The sequence below is a fragment of the Hypanus sabinus genome, chromosome 1 (assembly GCF_030144855.1).
Source record: "Hypanus sabinus isolate sHypSab1 chromosome 1, sHypSab1.hap1, whole genome shotgun sequence".
Classification (NCBI taxonomy): domain Eukaryota; kingdom Metazoa; phylum Chordata; class Chondrichthyes; order Myliobatiformes; family Dasyatidae; genus Hypanus; species Hypanus sabinus.
This window is the reverse complement of record NC_082706.1, coordinates 204,533,642-204,548,735: the sequence shown is the minus strand read 5'-3', so window position 1 is coordinate 204,548,735 and position 15,094 is coordinate 204,533,642. Positions and strand designations below refer to the sequence as shown.

The following is a 15,094-nucleotide window of genomic DNA, read 5'->3' as shown; positions in this document are numbered from 1 at the left end:
TCAGTGATAATATACTGATTCTGATTCCGCAGAGATAATGGGACTTCTTCCCCCTCTTCCTGCTGTCGTATTTCTGAATGGTCGATGAACACTATCTCCATATTCCTCTTTTCTGCAGCTTATTTTTTATTGTAACATATGAGGGGTGATTGATAAGTTCATGGCCTAAGGAAGAGGGAGTCAATGTTAGAAAACCTAGCACATTTATTTTTCAACATAGTCCCCTCCTACACTTACACACGTAGTCCAGTGGTCGTGGAGCATACAGATCTTGGACCTCCAGAAAGTGTCCCCTGGTGGGTGATTGATAAGTTTGTGGCCTAAGGCAGGAGATGAGTTATACAGCTCTCGTTACATGCAGGTCAACTCTTTGAGTGATTATGCAGAAAGTTTGAAGTTAATAACTCATCTCCTTCTACCTTAGGCCACAAACTTATCAATCACCCCGTAGTTATTTTCATGTATTACATGGTACTGCTGCCACAAAACCACAAATTTCATGACATATTTTGGATAATAAATCTAATTCTGCTTCTGTAAGCTTGCCAGTCTTGAGGAACAATGAGAACATGCAATTCTGAGTACAAAGGCAGAGAGTTGCTTACACAGTACAGATCTGATTTCAAAAGCAAAGAAAAGCAGCAGATGCTGGAAATCTGAAATGAAAATAACAAAAACGGGGTCACTCAGCATGTCAGGATGCATTTGTGGTGTGAGAAATAAGGTTAATGCTTCTTCAGCAGAGATTTATTCGGAAGGTTGAGTTCAAGAGTTGTGAGGTAATGTTGCAGCTCTATAAAACCCTGGTTAGGCCACACTTGGAATATTGTGTTCAGTTCTGGTCATCTCATTATGGAAAGCAGAGAGGGTGCAGAGGAGGTCTGCCAGGACACTGCCTGGATTAGGGAGCATGTCTAATCTGTATAGGCTGAGTAGGCTAGGGTTTTTCTTTTTGGAGCAAAGGAGAGTGCGAGGTGACTTGATAGAGGTGTACAAGATGTTAAAATGCAATAATCAAGTGAATAGCCAGAGACTTTTTCCCAGAGAGGAAATAGCTGGTACGAGGAGGCATAATTTTAAAGTGATTGGAGGAAGGTCTAGGAGCTGTTGTCAGAGGTAAGTTTTTATTGCACAGAGATGTTTCATTAAATTTCAGTAATAGGTACATTTAATGTCAGAGAAATGTATGCAACATACATCCTGAAATCTTTTTCTTCACAAACATCCACGAAAACAGAGGAGTGCCCCAAAGACAGTTAAACGTTAGAATCCAAACCCCCCCCCCCCCCCCAGCTCCCCTCTCCCACGGACGAGTAGCAGCAAGGCAACAACACCCCCCTCCCTCACCGGCAAAAAATCATCAGCGCCTTCCACCGAGTTCTCAAGCAAAGCATCAATAAAGCCACAGACTTGCATTACCCCAAAGAATACTTGTTCACCCGATAATTCAACATACCACAGGCTTCCTCTCTCTCTCTGTGTCAAATAAGGGAAAAAGAGATGTCTCTGTTTCACAGCGAGAGGGGAGGCACAACAAACAACTCGCTGATTTGTGATGTTAGAAGCCTATTGTGTCGCTTTTTCTGAGCTCTGCGCCCAGAGAGCCGGCCCCAGAAAGGCTGAGGTCTCTGGACACACAGCCCACAGCAGCTAACCCGCTGCTCCCGATGTTCCGTGTTCTCCTGTGACGCCTCTGTCATGGACACCGACCTGGAATCAGCCCGTCTCCAGAGCCACAAAAATCCGACACCCTGAAGGCACGCTGGTCTCCCAGGCTGCGTCCTTGGGATATCAAAAAGCAGCCAGTGGTGAGGCCCTGAGAGTGGATCCCATTCTCACAGAGAACCAAAGTCAGTGTGTAACTCCAGGTCAGGGTCTTCAAAAGAGCCTTGAAAAGGAAAAGAAATATCAAAGATAGAAATAGAGCTGTTTCCGAAGATGCAAGCAAAGGAGTCATTGCTTAGCTCCAGATGTGGCACATGTGTGGAATGTGCTGCCAGGCGTGGTGGCAGGTACATTAGGGACATTTTAGAAACATTTATATAGGCACATGGATGGTTGTAGGAGGGAAGGGTTAGATTGGTCTTAGAGTGGGATCTGAGGTTTGCAAAACATCGTGGGCTGTACGCTGCGCTATTCTATTCAATAGGAGGATGACATCAGAGTGGGGGATAACACTCACTGCATTGCATCAATGAAATAACATGGTGACATGACTGGATCCACAGATGCATTAAGAGTAACACTCACAAAGTGCTGCAGGGACCCAGCAGGTTCAGGCAACATCTATAGAGGAGAATAAACAAGCAACTAAGAGTGTAAAGGGGTTCATATACGTCATGTTTGTCAGATCATTGTGTTGATATGACATTAATTGGAGGGAGGAATAAATAACATTGTTGGCATTTTGGGAATGGTATAGGGATATCCGTTCATTTGTTACGTGCCATGTTGTAAAACATGTCCAGTCATGGACTTCCCATGACCAAGATTGTTCTTGGCAAGTTTTTCTGCAGAAGTGGTTTGCCATTACTTTCTTCTGGGTGACTCCAGAAATTATCAATACTCTTTTGAGATTGTCTGCCTGGCATTAGTGGTCATATAACCAGGACTTGTGATATGCACCGGCTGCTCATACGACCATCCACCACCAGCTCCCATAGCTTCACGTGACCCTGATCGGGTGGGCTAAGCAGGTGCTACACCTTGCTACCTCCTTTGGTGGAGACGTATCTCCACCCCACCACCCACACAGTGATATAGTAACTGATACCAATGTAATGTGTTTCAAGCAACCTGGGTGTAAGATTAGTTTAAAATTCTTGCCTAATAATCAATCTGTATTTAATTTACGGTTAAAAAGCTGAAATTTCTTTGAAATCTCTGAACAGTCATAGAATTATTTTTTGATTTACGGTATAGTTCTTTTACTGAACCATCTTAGTGATACTGAAATCTTCCTCCCCATCATTTGATTTATGTACGATCCATGAACCCACAACAGCTACTTCACTCTTGCTCTTTTGCATTATTCCTTTATTTATGTTTTGTAACTTACAGTAATTTTTATGGGTTGTGCTGTACCACTGCCATCAAACAACAAATTTCACAACACACACTCAGTGGTCACTTTATTAAATACACCTGTATATTAGTGCAAATCATTCATACTTGTTAATACAAATATGTAATCATCCAATCATGTGGCAGCAACTCAATGCATAGAAGTGTTCAGACATGGTGAAGAGATTGTGTTGTTGTTCAGAAAACAGAGATGAAGTGTGATCTAAGTGACTTTGACCTTGGAATGATTGTTGGTGCCAGACAAGGTGGTTTGGGTATCTTAGAAGCTGCTGATACCATGGGGTTTTCCTACACAACAGTCTCTGGAGCTTAGAGAGAATGGTGCTGTGTGCGAAAATGCCTTGTTAATGGAAGAAGTCAGAGGAAAATGGTCAGACTGGTTCAAGCTGATAGGAAGGCGGCAGTAACTCAAATAACCACAACAGAGGTGTGCAGAAGAGCATCTCTGAACACACAGCATGTTAAACCTTGAACTGGATAGGCTACAGCAGCAGAATACTACATCAGATTCCTCTCTTGTGCGTTCAAGTGTTGTATATTAGAAATTATAAAAGTGATTCTGTTTCTGAAATTGCCTGAAGTACTTACTGAGAGAAATGGGACATAATTTTGTTATGTCATTTTGTTATATTTCAATTTCCTTGTTTGCACACATTTGTGAATTTTAATAATGTTTTCCATAACAAAGCTGATCCCACTCAACCCCATACACTTGTCTTCTCGCCATATCCTTTGATGTGGCGAAAAAACTGTCAATTTCTGCTTTAAGCATACGCATGGACTTGGACTCCACCGCAGTCTGTGGCAGAGCATTCCAAAGATACACTACTCTCTGGCTAAAACAATTCCTAATAACCTCTGTTCTAAAGGGCTGCCCCTCAATTTTGAGGCTGTTCCCTTTAGTTCTGGATGCTCCCACCATAAGAAACATTCCCTCCACATCCACATCTATCTAGTTCTTTCAACATTCGGTAGGTTTCAATGAGACCCCCATATTCTTCTAAATTCCAGTGAGTACAGGTCCAAAGCTGCCAAACACTCCTCATATGTTAACCTTTCAATTCCGGAATCCTCCTCATGAAACTCCTCTGGACTCTCTCCAATGCCTCTCTCCAGTATCTCCTTTCTGAGATATAGGGCCCAAAATTGTTGACAGTATCCCAAGTGTGGCTTGATTAGTGTCTTATAAAAGCACAGCATTATTTCCTTGCTTTTATATTCTATTCCCCTTGAATTAAATGCCACCATTGCATTTGCCTTTTTTACCATAGACTCAACCTGTAAATTAACCTTCTGGGAGTCTTGCACGAGGACTCCTAAGTCCCTTTGCACCTCTGATGTTTGAACCTTCTCCCCATTTAGATAATAGTCTGCACATTATTTCCTATACCAAAATGTGTTATCATACAATTCCCAACGCTGTATTCCATCTGCCACTTTTTTGCCATTCTTCCAATTTGTCTAAGTCCTGCTGCAATCGCATTGCTTCCTCAACTCTACCTACCCCTCCACCTATCTTCATATCATCCTCAAACTTTGCCACAAAGCCATCAATTCCATTATCTGAATCATTAACAAACAATGTGAAAAGTAGCAATCCCAATACAGTACTGACTCCTGAGGAACACCACTAGTCACTGGCAGCCAACCAGAAAAGGCTCGCTTTATTCCCACTCACTGCCTCCTGTCTGTCAGCCATCCCTCTATCCATGCCAGTATCTTTTCTGTAATGCCATGGGATTTTATCTTGTTAAGTAGCTTCATGTGTGACACCTTTTCAAATGCCTTTTGAAAATCCAAGTAAATGACATCCACTGCTTCTCCTTTGTCTACTCTGCTGGTTACTTCCTCAAAGAATCTCAAAAACAGATTTGTCAGACAAGATTTCCCTTCATAGAAACCATGCTGACTTTGACTTATTTTATTATTAGTCTGCAAGTACCCTGAAACCTCATCCTTAATAATAGATTCCAATACTTCACTTTCCCAACCACTGGCCAATAATTTCCATTCTTTTGTCTTAGAGTGGAGTGACATTTGCAATCTTCTAGTCCTCTGGGACCACGCCAGAATCAAGTGATTCTTGAAAGATCATGATCAATACATCCATTTTCTCTTCAGCATCCTCTTTCAGGACTCTGAAATGTAGTCCAGGTGACTTTTCCAGCTTAAGACCTTGAGTTTGCCTCACACTTTTTCCTTTATAATAGCAATGGCACTGACTCCTGCTTCCTGACAGTCACAGACCTCTGGCATACTGCTAGTGTCTTCCACGTGAAGACTAATGCAAAGTAGCCAAGTAGCCATGAAGATAATCTGCCATTTCTTTGTCCCCCTTTGATACCTCACCAGCATCATTTTCCAGTGGTCCAATGTCAACTCTCTCCCACTTACTTTTGCTACCTTATTTGCCCTTTCCTTGGCTTTTATCCAATCCTACCCTCCCTTGTTACAGTTGCCTACCCCTGCCATTTGAGAACTTCTTCTCCTGTGGGACATATCTATCCTGTGCCTTGTGAACTATTCCCAGAAACTTCAACCACCTCTGTTCTGCCATCATACCCGATAGTATCTCCCCGCAAACCACCTGGGCAAGCTCCTCTCTCATGCCTCTTTAATTCCCTTTATTCCATTGTGTTACTGATACATGTGACTTATGCTTCTCCCTCTCAAATTGCAGTATGAATTCAATCACATTATGATCACTGTCTTTTTAGGGTTCCTTTACATTAAGCTCCCAAATAAGATCTGGGTTATTATGAAACACCCAGTCTAAGATAGCCTTTCCTCTAGCAGGCTCAAGCACAAGCTGCTCTAAAAAGCCATCTCACAGGCATTGAACAAATTCCCTCTCTTGCGATCTGACACCAAACTGATTTTCCCAATCTCCTTGCATGTTGAAGTCCCCCATTAGAATTGTGACATCACCCTTATTTCATGCCTTTTCTAGCACCTGCAATCTCAATCCCACATCTTGGCTACTATTTGGAGGCCTATATATGATTCTCATAATGTTTTTTTACTCTTGCATTTTCTTAACTCCATCCACAAAGATTCAACATTCTTCGACCCTCTGTCACCTCTTTCTAAAGATGTAATTTCATCTCTTACCAACAGAGCCACACCACTGCCTATGCCTTCCTGTTTGTCCTTTCTGTATAAAGTATTTGATATTAAACTCCCAACTCTGGCCTTCTTTCAGCCATGACTCAGTGATACCCACGATGTCATACCGACCAATCAAATTGTGCCACGTGTTCACCCACCATATTCCAACTACTACACACATTTAAATCCAGTACCTTTAGTCCTGCATTCGTCACCCTTTTGTGGTAGAGTCATTGGTGAGCTTTCTTAGTCATGGCATCAATGTAAGTGAACCAAGATAGGCTGTAGGTAATGTTGACTCATAGGAACTTGAGTTTCTTCGCCCTCTCGACCTCAGCACCATAAAGAGGAGCATAAACTGGATAATATACACTTATGCTCCTCTTACTTCCAGGCCAGCTCTTTTGTTATGGTGACACAGAGGGAAAGGTTGTTGTCATAACACCATGTCACTCGGCTCTCTTATCTCCTTCCTGTGCTCCGACTGATCCTGATTTGAGATACAGCCCTGTAGCCCACTACTGTGGTGTCATCTGTAAACTTGGTTGCAAACCAAGCAAATGTTGGTTTGTTGACTGCTTTCATCAGATCTGCAAAGGAGACATACAGAACATTAGGTTCCCATATATCATAATCTGGCAAATGTCTTCAATTACCCTTACACTCACAGAAGGAAGGATGAATACTCCTGGGAGCAAGAAGGTTTACTGCAGTTTGCCTAACAGGAGATTAACTTGTTGAGCAAGCTTTCGTTGCTTTAGTCCTGTTTCAATGATTTATGCTTCTTCTGAAAGAGAGCTAGTGCAGTTAAATACTCTTCTGTGATTCTTCCAATAACTTCTCATATCATCAGATTGAGCGGGGCAGTATTTTTTTAACGTATCAAAGACCAGTAATAAACAGGTTCCATCCGCTAAAGGCATGAAAATTGGCTGTGAGAGGATGTTTGTGTGGATTGTTTCAAAGAATATGAGGACCAGCAAACCGTTTTCCAACAGTCATCCAGAATATTTATGTTCAGGACTAAGGATAAATACTTTGCCGAGTCCAACAGACGCTGTATTTTAATGTCCAGAGGCGGAACATAGGGCCAACATTTCTCTTCCTCAAGTTAAGATGGTGCCTTCTCTCACAACTGATCTGAAAGGACTGTGATGGTTCCATACCTATATCAGGTGATTGGATATTCACTCATAACCTAAAACGTTCTTCCTCATTCCCAATGATCTATATTGTTCAAAAAAGTGGATGGCTTGTAGACCAACATGGGAACTGCAGATTCTTTCATGGGTAGAACAGGAGACACTTGTGGGTGAGTAGTTTAGTGGGTTTTACACTGGGCCTCAGTGTGCTCCCAGTGGATAGACTTAAGATTTTCAGTGATATCTCAAATGATTCTCCACTTTGAATGGACATGGACTGGAACTTTCCAGGAATCAGTGGAGAATGTGGCACTTGTTCAAGGAGGCTTTAAGAGCATCTTTGAATCTTCTCTGCCTCTCTGCCAAGGCTCTTTCTTTTGAGTAACCTGGACTGAACAATGTTCTGTTTCCAGGGTTTCTCTGTGGGCTTATCCAGATTTGTTGAGGTAAGAACATTTTTTTTTATCTTTGCCTCATTTTTTGATGTACACTGATGAGAATAACCCTTTGTATGAAATGTTTGAGTTTAATTCTCACAATAATAGTGAATCTTTAATGAAAATTGAACAAAATTGGGATTGTTAGTGGATCATAAATACAAGAGATTCTGCAGATGCTGGAAATCTTGAGCAACAGCACAATGTGCTTGGGCACCTCAGCTAGTCAGGCACGTATGAACTTAGCCCAGTATGCTCCAAAGATCATTTTAAATTAGTACTGTAATTTATATTTGCTGATCAATTAAGCAACACTAGAAGTCAAAGTCAAAGGTAAGTTTACTAGCCACCTGTAAAAAAACTGAAAATATTGGAAACTGTCCGCAATGCCTGTGGAAAATGAGACAGGATTGACATTTCATACCAACAAGCTGATGAAGCCACTTTGACAATAGAAAATGGAAGACTATGTTGGAGAGAAAGGTTAGATTGATCTTAAAGTAGGTCAACAGATTGGTACATGTCATGGGCTGAAGTGCCTGTACTGTGCTGTAATGTTCTTTGTTCTATAAAATGTTAGTGTTGTTTCTCACTGCATTTATGCTGAATGACAGGCTGAGTATTCCTTAGAACTTTTGCCTTCTAGTTCAGTAACACTCAGGGCTGCGTGTGAAATCTCATAGATTCAGAGGTCAAAGATTTTCTCCTTAACCACTGTTCCCTCCAAGCTCAACGGATGTGTAGTCACGCAGTAACTGAAATGCTTCAGTGCAAATAACCTTTGTTGCCACACAGCTGGAGATTTCTGTTATGTAATGTTAATTTTGAAATTATGCTAATATAATAGAAACATAGAAAACCTACAGCACAATACAGGCTCTTCAGCCCACAAAGTTGTGCTGAACGTGTCCCTACCTTAGAAACCTAGTTACCCATAGCCCTCTATTTTTCTGAGTTCCATATATCTGTCCAGGAGTCTCTTAAAAGATCCTATCGTATCTACCTCCACCGCCATCGCCGGCTGCCCATTCCACGCACTCATCTCTCTCTGAGTAAAAAAAACTTACCCCTGACACCTCCTCTGTGCCTTCTTCCAAGCACCTTAAAACTGTGCCCTCTCGTGCTAACCATTTCGGCCCTGGGGAAAAACCCCTGATTATCCGCACAATCAATGCCTCTCATCATCTTATACACCTCTGTCAGGTCACCTCTCATCCTTCGTCGCTCCAAGGAGAAAAGGCTGAGTTAATCAACCTGTTTTCATAATGCTCCTTAATCCAGGCAACATCCTTGTAAATCTCTTCTACACCCTTTCTATGGTTTCCACATCCTTCCTGTAGTGAGGTGACCAGAACTGAGCACAGTACTCCAAGTGGAGTCTGATCAGGGTCTTATATAGCTGCAACATTACCTATCAGCTTGTAAATTCAATTCCACAATTAATGAAGGCCAATACACCATATGCCTTCTTAACCACAGAGTCAACCTGCGCAGCTGCTTTGAATGTCCTATGGACTCAGACCCCAAGATCCCTCTGATCCTCTGCACTGCCAAGAGTCTTACCATTAATGCTATATTCTGCCATCATGTTTGACCTACCAAAATGAATCACTTCACACTTATAATTTCCTAAATAATAAACATACCACAACCTTTTAGACATTTTAGAACTTCAACCTATTTACCTTGTCAGTGTTTCAAGTTACAACACTGTTGAAAATTGTGACAATAAACACAGAATGGAAGTCGGTAGCTCATTGTTAATAAACTGCTGGAGCGCTGAACACTGACGATGTTTACTTAGTATTCATTGTAAGCATATTACAAAAAAACATTTAAAAGTACTACACAGTTTCAAGCCATGCAAACATTTCCTGCTCAGATTAATGGTTGGTCAGTGCACCTGTAAGAGAACTTAGAGGGAATGTTGCCCTTAAATTGGAATTGTTTCCTGTGCCCCAGCACAGTATTTCCCTTCGGGATCAGGTTTATCAAATTACTTCATCAGTATAATCGGTCTTTCTCCATCTCATGTTTTCACATATGGGACTCCTTAACCTTCTTGATTGTACAGTTATGTTAACATACACTTTATTAGTTACACCTGTGTACCTACTCATTAATGCGAGTTTATAATCAGCCCATCTTGTGGCAACAGCTTAATGCATAAAAGCATGCAGACTTGGTCAAGAGATTCTGTTGTTTATGTCAAACATCAGAATGGGGATGAAATGTGATGTAAGTGACTAGCCATCAAATGATTGTTGGTGCCAGGCATGGTGGTCTGAGTATCTCAGAAACAACTGATCTGGAATTCTCACACAGAACAGTTTACAGAGAATGGTGCAATAAACCAAAAACATCCAGTCCTGATGAAGGGTCTCAGCCCGAAACGTCGACTGTATTATTTTCCATAAATGCTGCCTGACTTTTGAGTTCCTCCAGCATTTTGTGTGTCTTGCTTGGATTTCCAGCTTCTGCAGATTTTCTCTTGCTTGCGATTATACGTCCAGTGACACTAGACACTAGAACACTACAGCACAGTACAGGCCTTTTGGCCCTCAGTGTTGTGCCGACCCATATATTCTTTAAAAAAGTACTAAACCCACACTACCCCGTAATCCTCTAATTTTCTTTCATCCATGTGACTGTCCAAGAGGCTCTTAAATACTCCTAATGTTTTAGGCTCCACCACCATCCCTGGCAAGTCATTCCAGGCCCCCACAACTCTCTGTGTAAAATACTTACCTCTGATGTCTCCCCTAAACTTCCCTCCCTTAACTTTGTACATATGTCCTCTGGTGTTTGCTATTCATGCCCTGGGAAACAGGTACCGGCTATCCACCCTATCTATGCCTCTCATAATCTTGTAGACCTCTATCGAGACCTGTCTCTGTCATAAGGGACGTGAGACTGGACCTAAATGCAGGACCCAGATACTGAAGTATTGGGGGCAGGACGGGACATACTAAAGGATAGGACAAGTTGTGGAGACCGTGGTGTTCATGGAGACAGTGGAGTTCGGAAATGACCGTGGAGTTCAGAGAGGATCCTGGAGTTTAAGGTGGTCTCAAGGCTCGGCTAGAGGCAGGGGTCCTTGAGGCTTGGCTTGAGGATGGGTTCTTGGGACTAGGAATGCTGGGAGGATAGCCCCCCCCGGGCGGGCCACAGCACTCCTGGGCAGGGCCTGGACCTCCCAGGCAGGACACAGGGGTCTGGGCAGGTTACGGGGCACAACCCGTCGGAGGCGAGGGATTGGAAGGGGCAGAGCTCCCCGCCAGACAACAGCAATCCGGCCTGTCTTACCCGACGGAAGCAAGGAATAGGAAGGAGCAGAGCCCTCCGCTGGGTAACAGCAATCTGCCCTGCCTTACCCGATGGAGGCAGGGGGTAGGAAGGGAGCTCGGACCAGGATGACTTCAAGACTCACTGTGACCGGAAGACTTGGGCAAGCTGCAGAGCAGCCCAGTACATAACCCACTCCCAGAACTCGTTGTTTAATGGTGGTACCCAGGACAGACAGGACGACCCTCCAGCTATGCTCAATCCCAGAGCCTCTTATATTCACAGCCAACCGATAGGCATCAGGTGCGCCTCCTTGAGCCCAAGCTAAGATGATCCTCAGGTATGACTATTTGAGTTCAAGGCGAAACAAGGGGCAGTCGAAGGACCCAGAGTCCAGAGTCCGCGGACCGGATCAAGAACCAGGATGCGGACTTCGGACCCGACCATAACAGTCTCATCCTTCTACGCTCCAAAAAGAAAAGTCTCAGCTCTGCTAACCTTGCCTCATAAGACTTGTTTTCCAATCCAGGCAACACCCTGGTAAATCTCTGCACCCTGCCATAGCTTCCACATCCTTCCTATAATGAGATGACCAGAACTGAACACAATACTCTAAGTGTGGTCTCACCAGAGATTTGTAGAGTTGCAACATGACCTCTCTACTCTTGAACTCAGTCCCCCTATTAATGAAGCCTAGCATCCCATTGGCCTTCTTAACTATCCTATCAACCTGTGCAGCAACCTTGAGGGATGTATGGATTTGAACCCCAAGGTTCCTCTGTTCATCCACACTCTTAAGTAACCAACCATTAACCCTGTACTCAGCCTTCTGGTTTGTTCTTCCAAAATGCATCACTTTACACTTATTTGGATTGAACTCCATCTGCCACTTTTCTGCCCAACTCTGCATCCTGTCTATATCCTCTTGTAACCTTCAACAACCTACAGCTCCATCCACAACTCCTCCAATCTTCGTGTCATCCGCAAACTTACTCACCCATCCTTCTGCCTCTTCATCCAAGTCATTTATAAAAATCACAAAGAGCAGGGGTCCCAGGACAGATCGTTGTGGCACTCCACTAGTCACCGACCTCCGGGCAGAACACTTTCTTTCCACTACTACCCTCTGCTTTCTTCCTGTAAGCCAATTTTTTATCCAAACAGCCAAGGTTCCACTGATCCCATGCCTCATGACTTTCTGGATGAGTTTCTCATGGGGGACCTTGTCAAATGCCTTGCTAAAATCCATGTAGACCACATCTACCGCCCGATCCTCATCAATTTCTTTTGTTACCTCTTTGAAAAACTCAGTTAGGCTCGTGAGGCATGACCTTCCCTTCACAAAGCCATGTTGAGTATCCTGAGTAGACTGTACTTCTCCAAATGCTCGTAGATCCTATTCTTAAGAATCCTTTCCAATAGTTTGCAGACCACCGACGTAAGATTCACCAGTCTATAGTTCCCAGGTTTCTCCCTATTATCTTTTTTAAACAATGAACTACATTTGCCATTCTCCAATCCTCCGGCTGCTCCCCTGCAGCCAAAGAGGATTCAAAGATCATAGCTACTGCTCCAGTGACCTCTTCTCTCACTTCCCATTGCAACCTGGGGTATATCACATCCGGCCCTGGGGACTTATCAATCTTGATGTTTTTAAGAAGATCCAACACTTCTTCTTCCTTAATCTCCACATTGTCCTGCACGCAGGCCTGTTCTATTTCAACCTCACCCTAGATCAAGGTCCTTTTAACTTGTGAGTACTGAAGCAAAGTATTCATTTAGGACCTCCCCAACCTCCTCTGCCTCCAGGCACATGTTGCCTTCTTTATCGTCTAGCCCCTCCTTCATTCTTGTCATCCTTCTGTTCTTTGCATATGCATAGAATGCCATGGGATTCTGCTTAATCCTACATGCCAAGGCCTTCTCATGCCCACTTTGAGCTCTCCTAAGCCTTTCTTAAGCTCCTTCCTGGCTATCTTACATCTCTCATGAGCCCCTCCTGCTTCCTGCTTCTTATATCTGACATATGCTTCCTTCTTCCTCTTTACGAGTTGCCTCACATGTTTCGTCAGCCACGGTTCCCTTTTCCTACCAGTTTTTCTTTGCCTCATTGGGACAAACCTATCCTGAACCCAGCTCAAGTGGTCCCTAAACTTCTCCCACCTTACTTCTGTGCTTTCACCTTTGAACATCTGTTTCCAACTTACTCTTGCTAGTTCCTGCCTCATCTCCTCATAGTTAGCCCTTCCCCAGTTAAGCACTTTACTATTTCATCTGATTTTATCCCTTTCCATAGCTATGCTGAAGCTAAGGGAGTTGTGGTCAAAGTGCTCCTCCACCAAGAGGTCTGCCACCTGACCAGGTTCATTACCCAGAACTAGATCCAATATGGCCTCTCCTCGTTGGCCGGTCCACATACTGTGTCAGGGATCCTTCTTGAACACACCTGACAAATTCAGCTCCTGAATGGCAGTTCATAGCAAAAGGATTTGAGTACAGGAGCAGGGAGGTTCTACTGCAGTTGTACAAGGCCTTGGTGAGACTGCACCTAGAATATTGTGTGCAGTTTTGGTCCCCTAATCTGAGGAAAGACATTCTTGCCATAGAGGGAGTACAAAGAAGGTTCACCAGATTGATTCCTGGGATGGCAGGACTTTCATATGAAGAAAGACTGGATCGACTGGTCTTATACTCACTGGAATTTAGAAGATTAAGGGGGGGGGATCTTATTGAAACGTATAAAATTCTAAAGGGATTGGACAGGCTAGATGCAGGAAGATTGTTTCCGATGTTGGGGAAGTCCAGAACGAGGAGTCACAGTTTAAGGATAAAGGGGAAGCCTTTTAGGACCGAGATGAGGAAAAACTTCTTCACACAGAGAGTGGTGAATCTGTGGAATTCTCTGCCACAGGAAACAGTTGAGGCCAGTTCTTTGGCTATATTTAAGAGGAAGTTAGATATGGCCCTTGTGGCTAAAGAGATCAGGGGGTATGGAGAGAAAGCAGGTTCAGGGTTCTGAGTTGGATGATCAGCCATGATCGTACTGAATGGTGGTGCAGGCTCGAAGGGCCAAATGGCCTACTCCTGCACCTATTTTCTATGTTTCTAAGTTCTTTGGGAGAAAATACCTTGTTTGTGAGACAGGTCAGTGGAGAATGGCCAGACTTGTTTATGCTGAAAGGAAGGTAACAGTAACTCAAATAACCACACGTTACAGCGTTGGTGTGCAGGGGAGCATCTCTAAGTGCACAGCATATTGAACCTTGAAGTGGATGGGATAAAGCAGCAGAAGACCATGAACATACACTCAGTGAAGATACCTGATAAAGCAGCCACTGAGTGTATAATTTACTTGCGATTAAGATTCAGAATTATTTATCACATGTACATCAAAACATGTAGTAAATTGCATCCATTGCATTAACAACCAATATACCCAAGTATGTGCTATGGGAAATGTTGCCACACATTTCCTGCACCAGCATAACATGCCCACTATGCTCAGCAGAGCAACACAGAACACAACAAAACAGAACATACCAAGCGACAGCAAAACAAACCCCATTCCACCTACTCACCACCCACACTCATGCACAGTCTTCTATCCCCGGGTCAGGCCATCTTCGGCCTCCAGTCTACAGCAGACTGGAGACACTACAGACACTGGGCTCAAGCTTACCCAGTGGACTCGCAAAGATTCGTAGGCTCGGGACTCTGGACTTCCAATGGACCTTTGGGCTTCGATCTTTGGTATCGACTCGTGGATTTGCCTATGACATGAATAAAGGCCCAAACTCCAAGCCTCGAATGCCAGATTTGCCGATGACAGGACACCGAATGTCTTTACCTTCTGCCGACCCGATATCTAACACTCGACCATGAACAGTTCCATGATCCCTACACCTTATTCAGGGAAGGGACACAGACAAACTGTTCCGTGGAGATATGTCAGATATCTATGGAAATGAACGAAGATTCATTTTGTACACCTGGAGATATATATATAGTGTTAACTGTTAAGTCAGCTATCACACCCAT

General features: G+C 43.5%; 1 protein-coding gene across 6 annotated transcripts in view; it reads left to right on the top strand.

The window, feature by feature from the left end:
• Positions 1 to 15,094, top strand: part of sugct (succinyl-CoA:glutarate-CoA transferase) — a 515,386-nt gene that overhangs the window by 320,609 nt on the left and 179,683 nt on the right. The window lies entirely within an intron of this gene.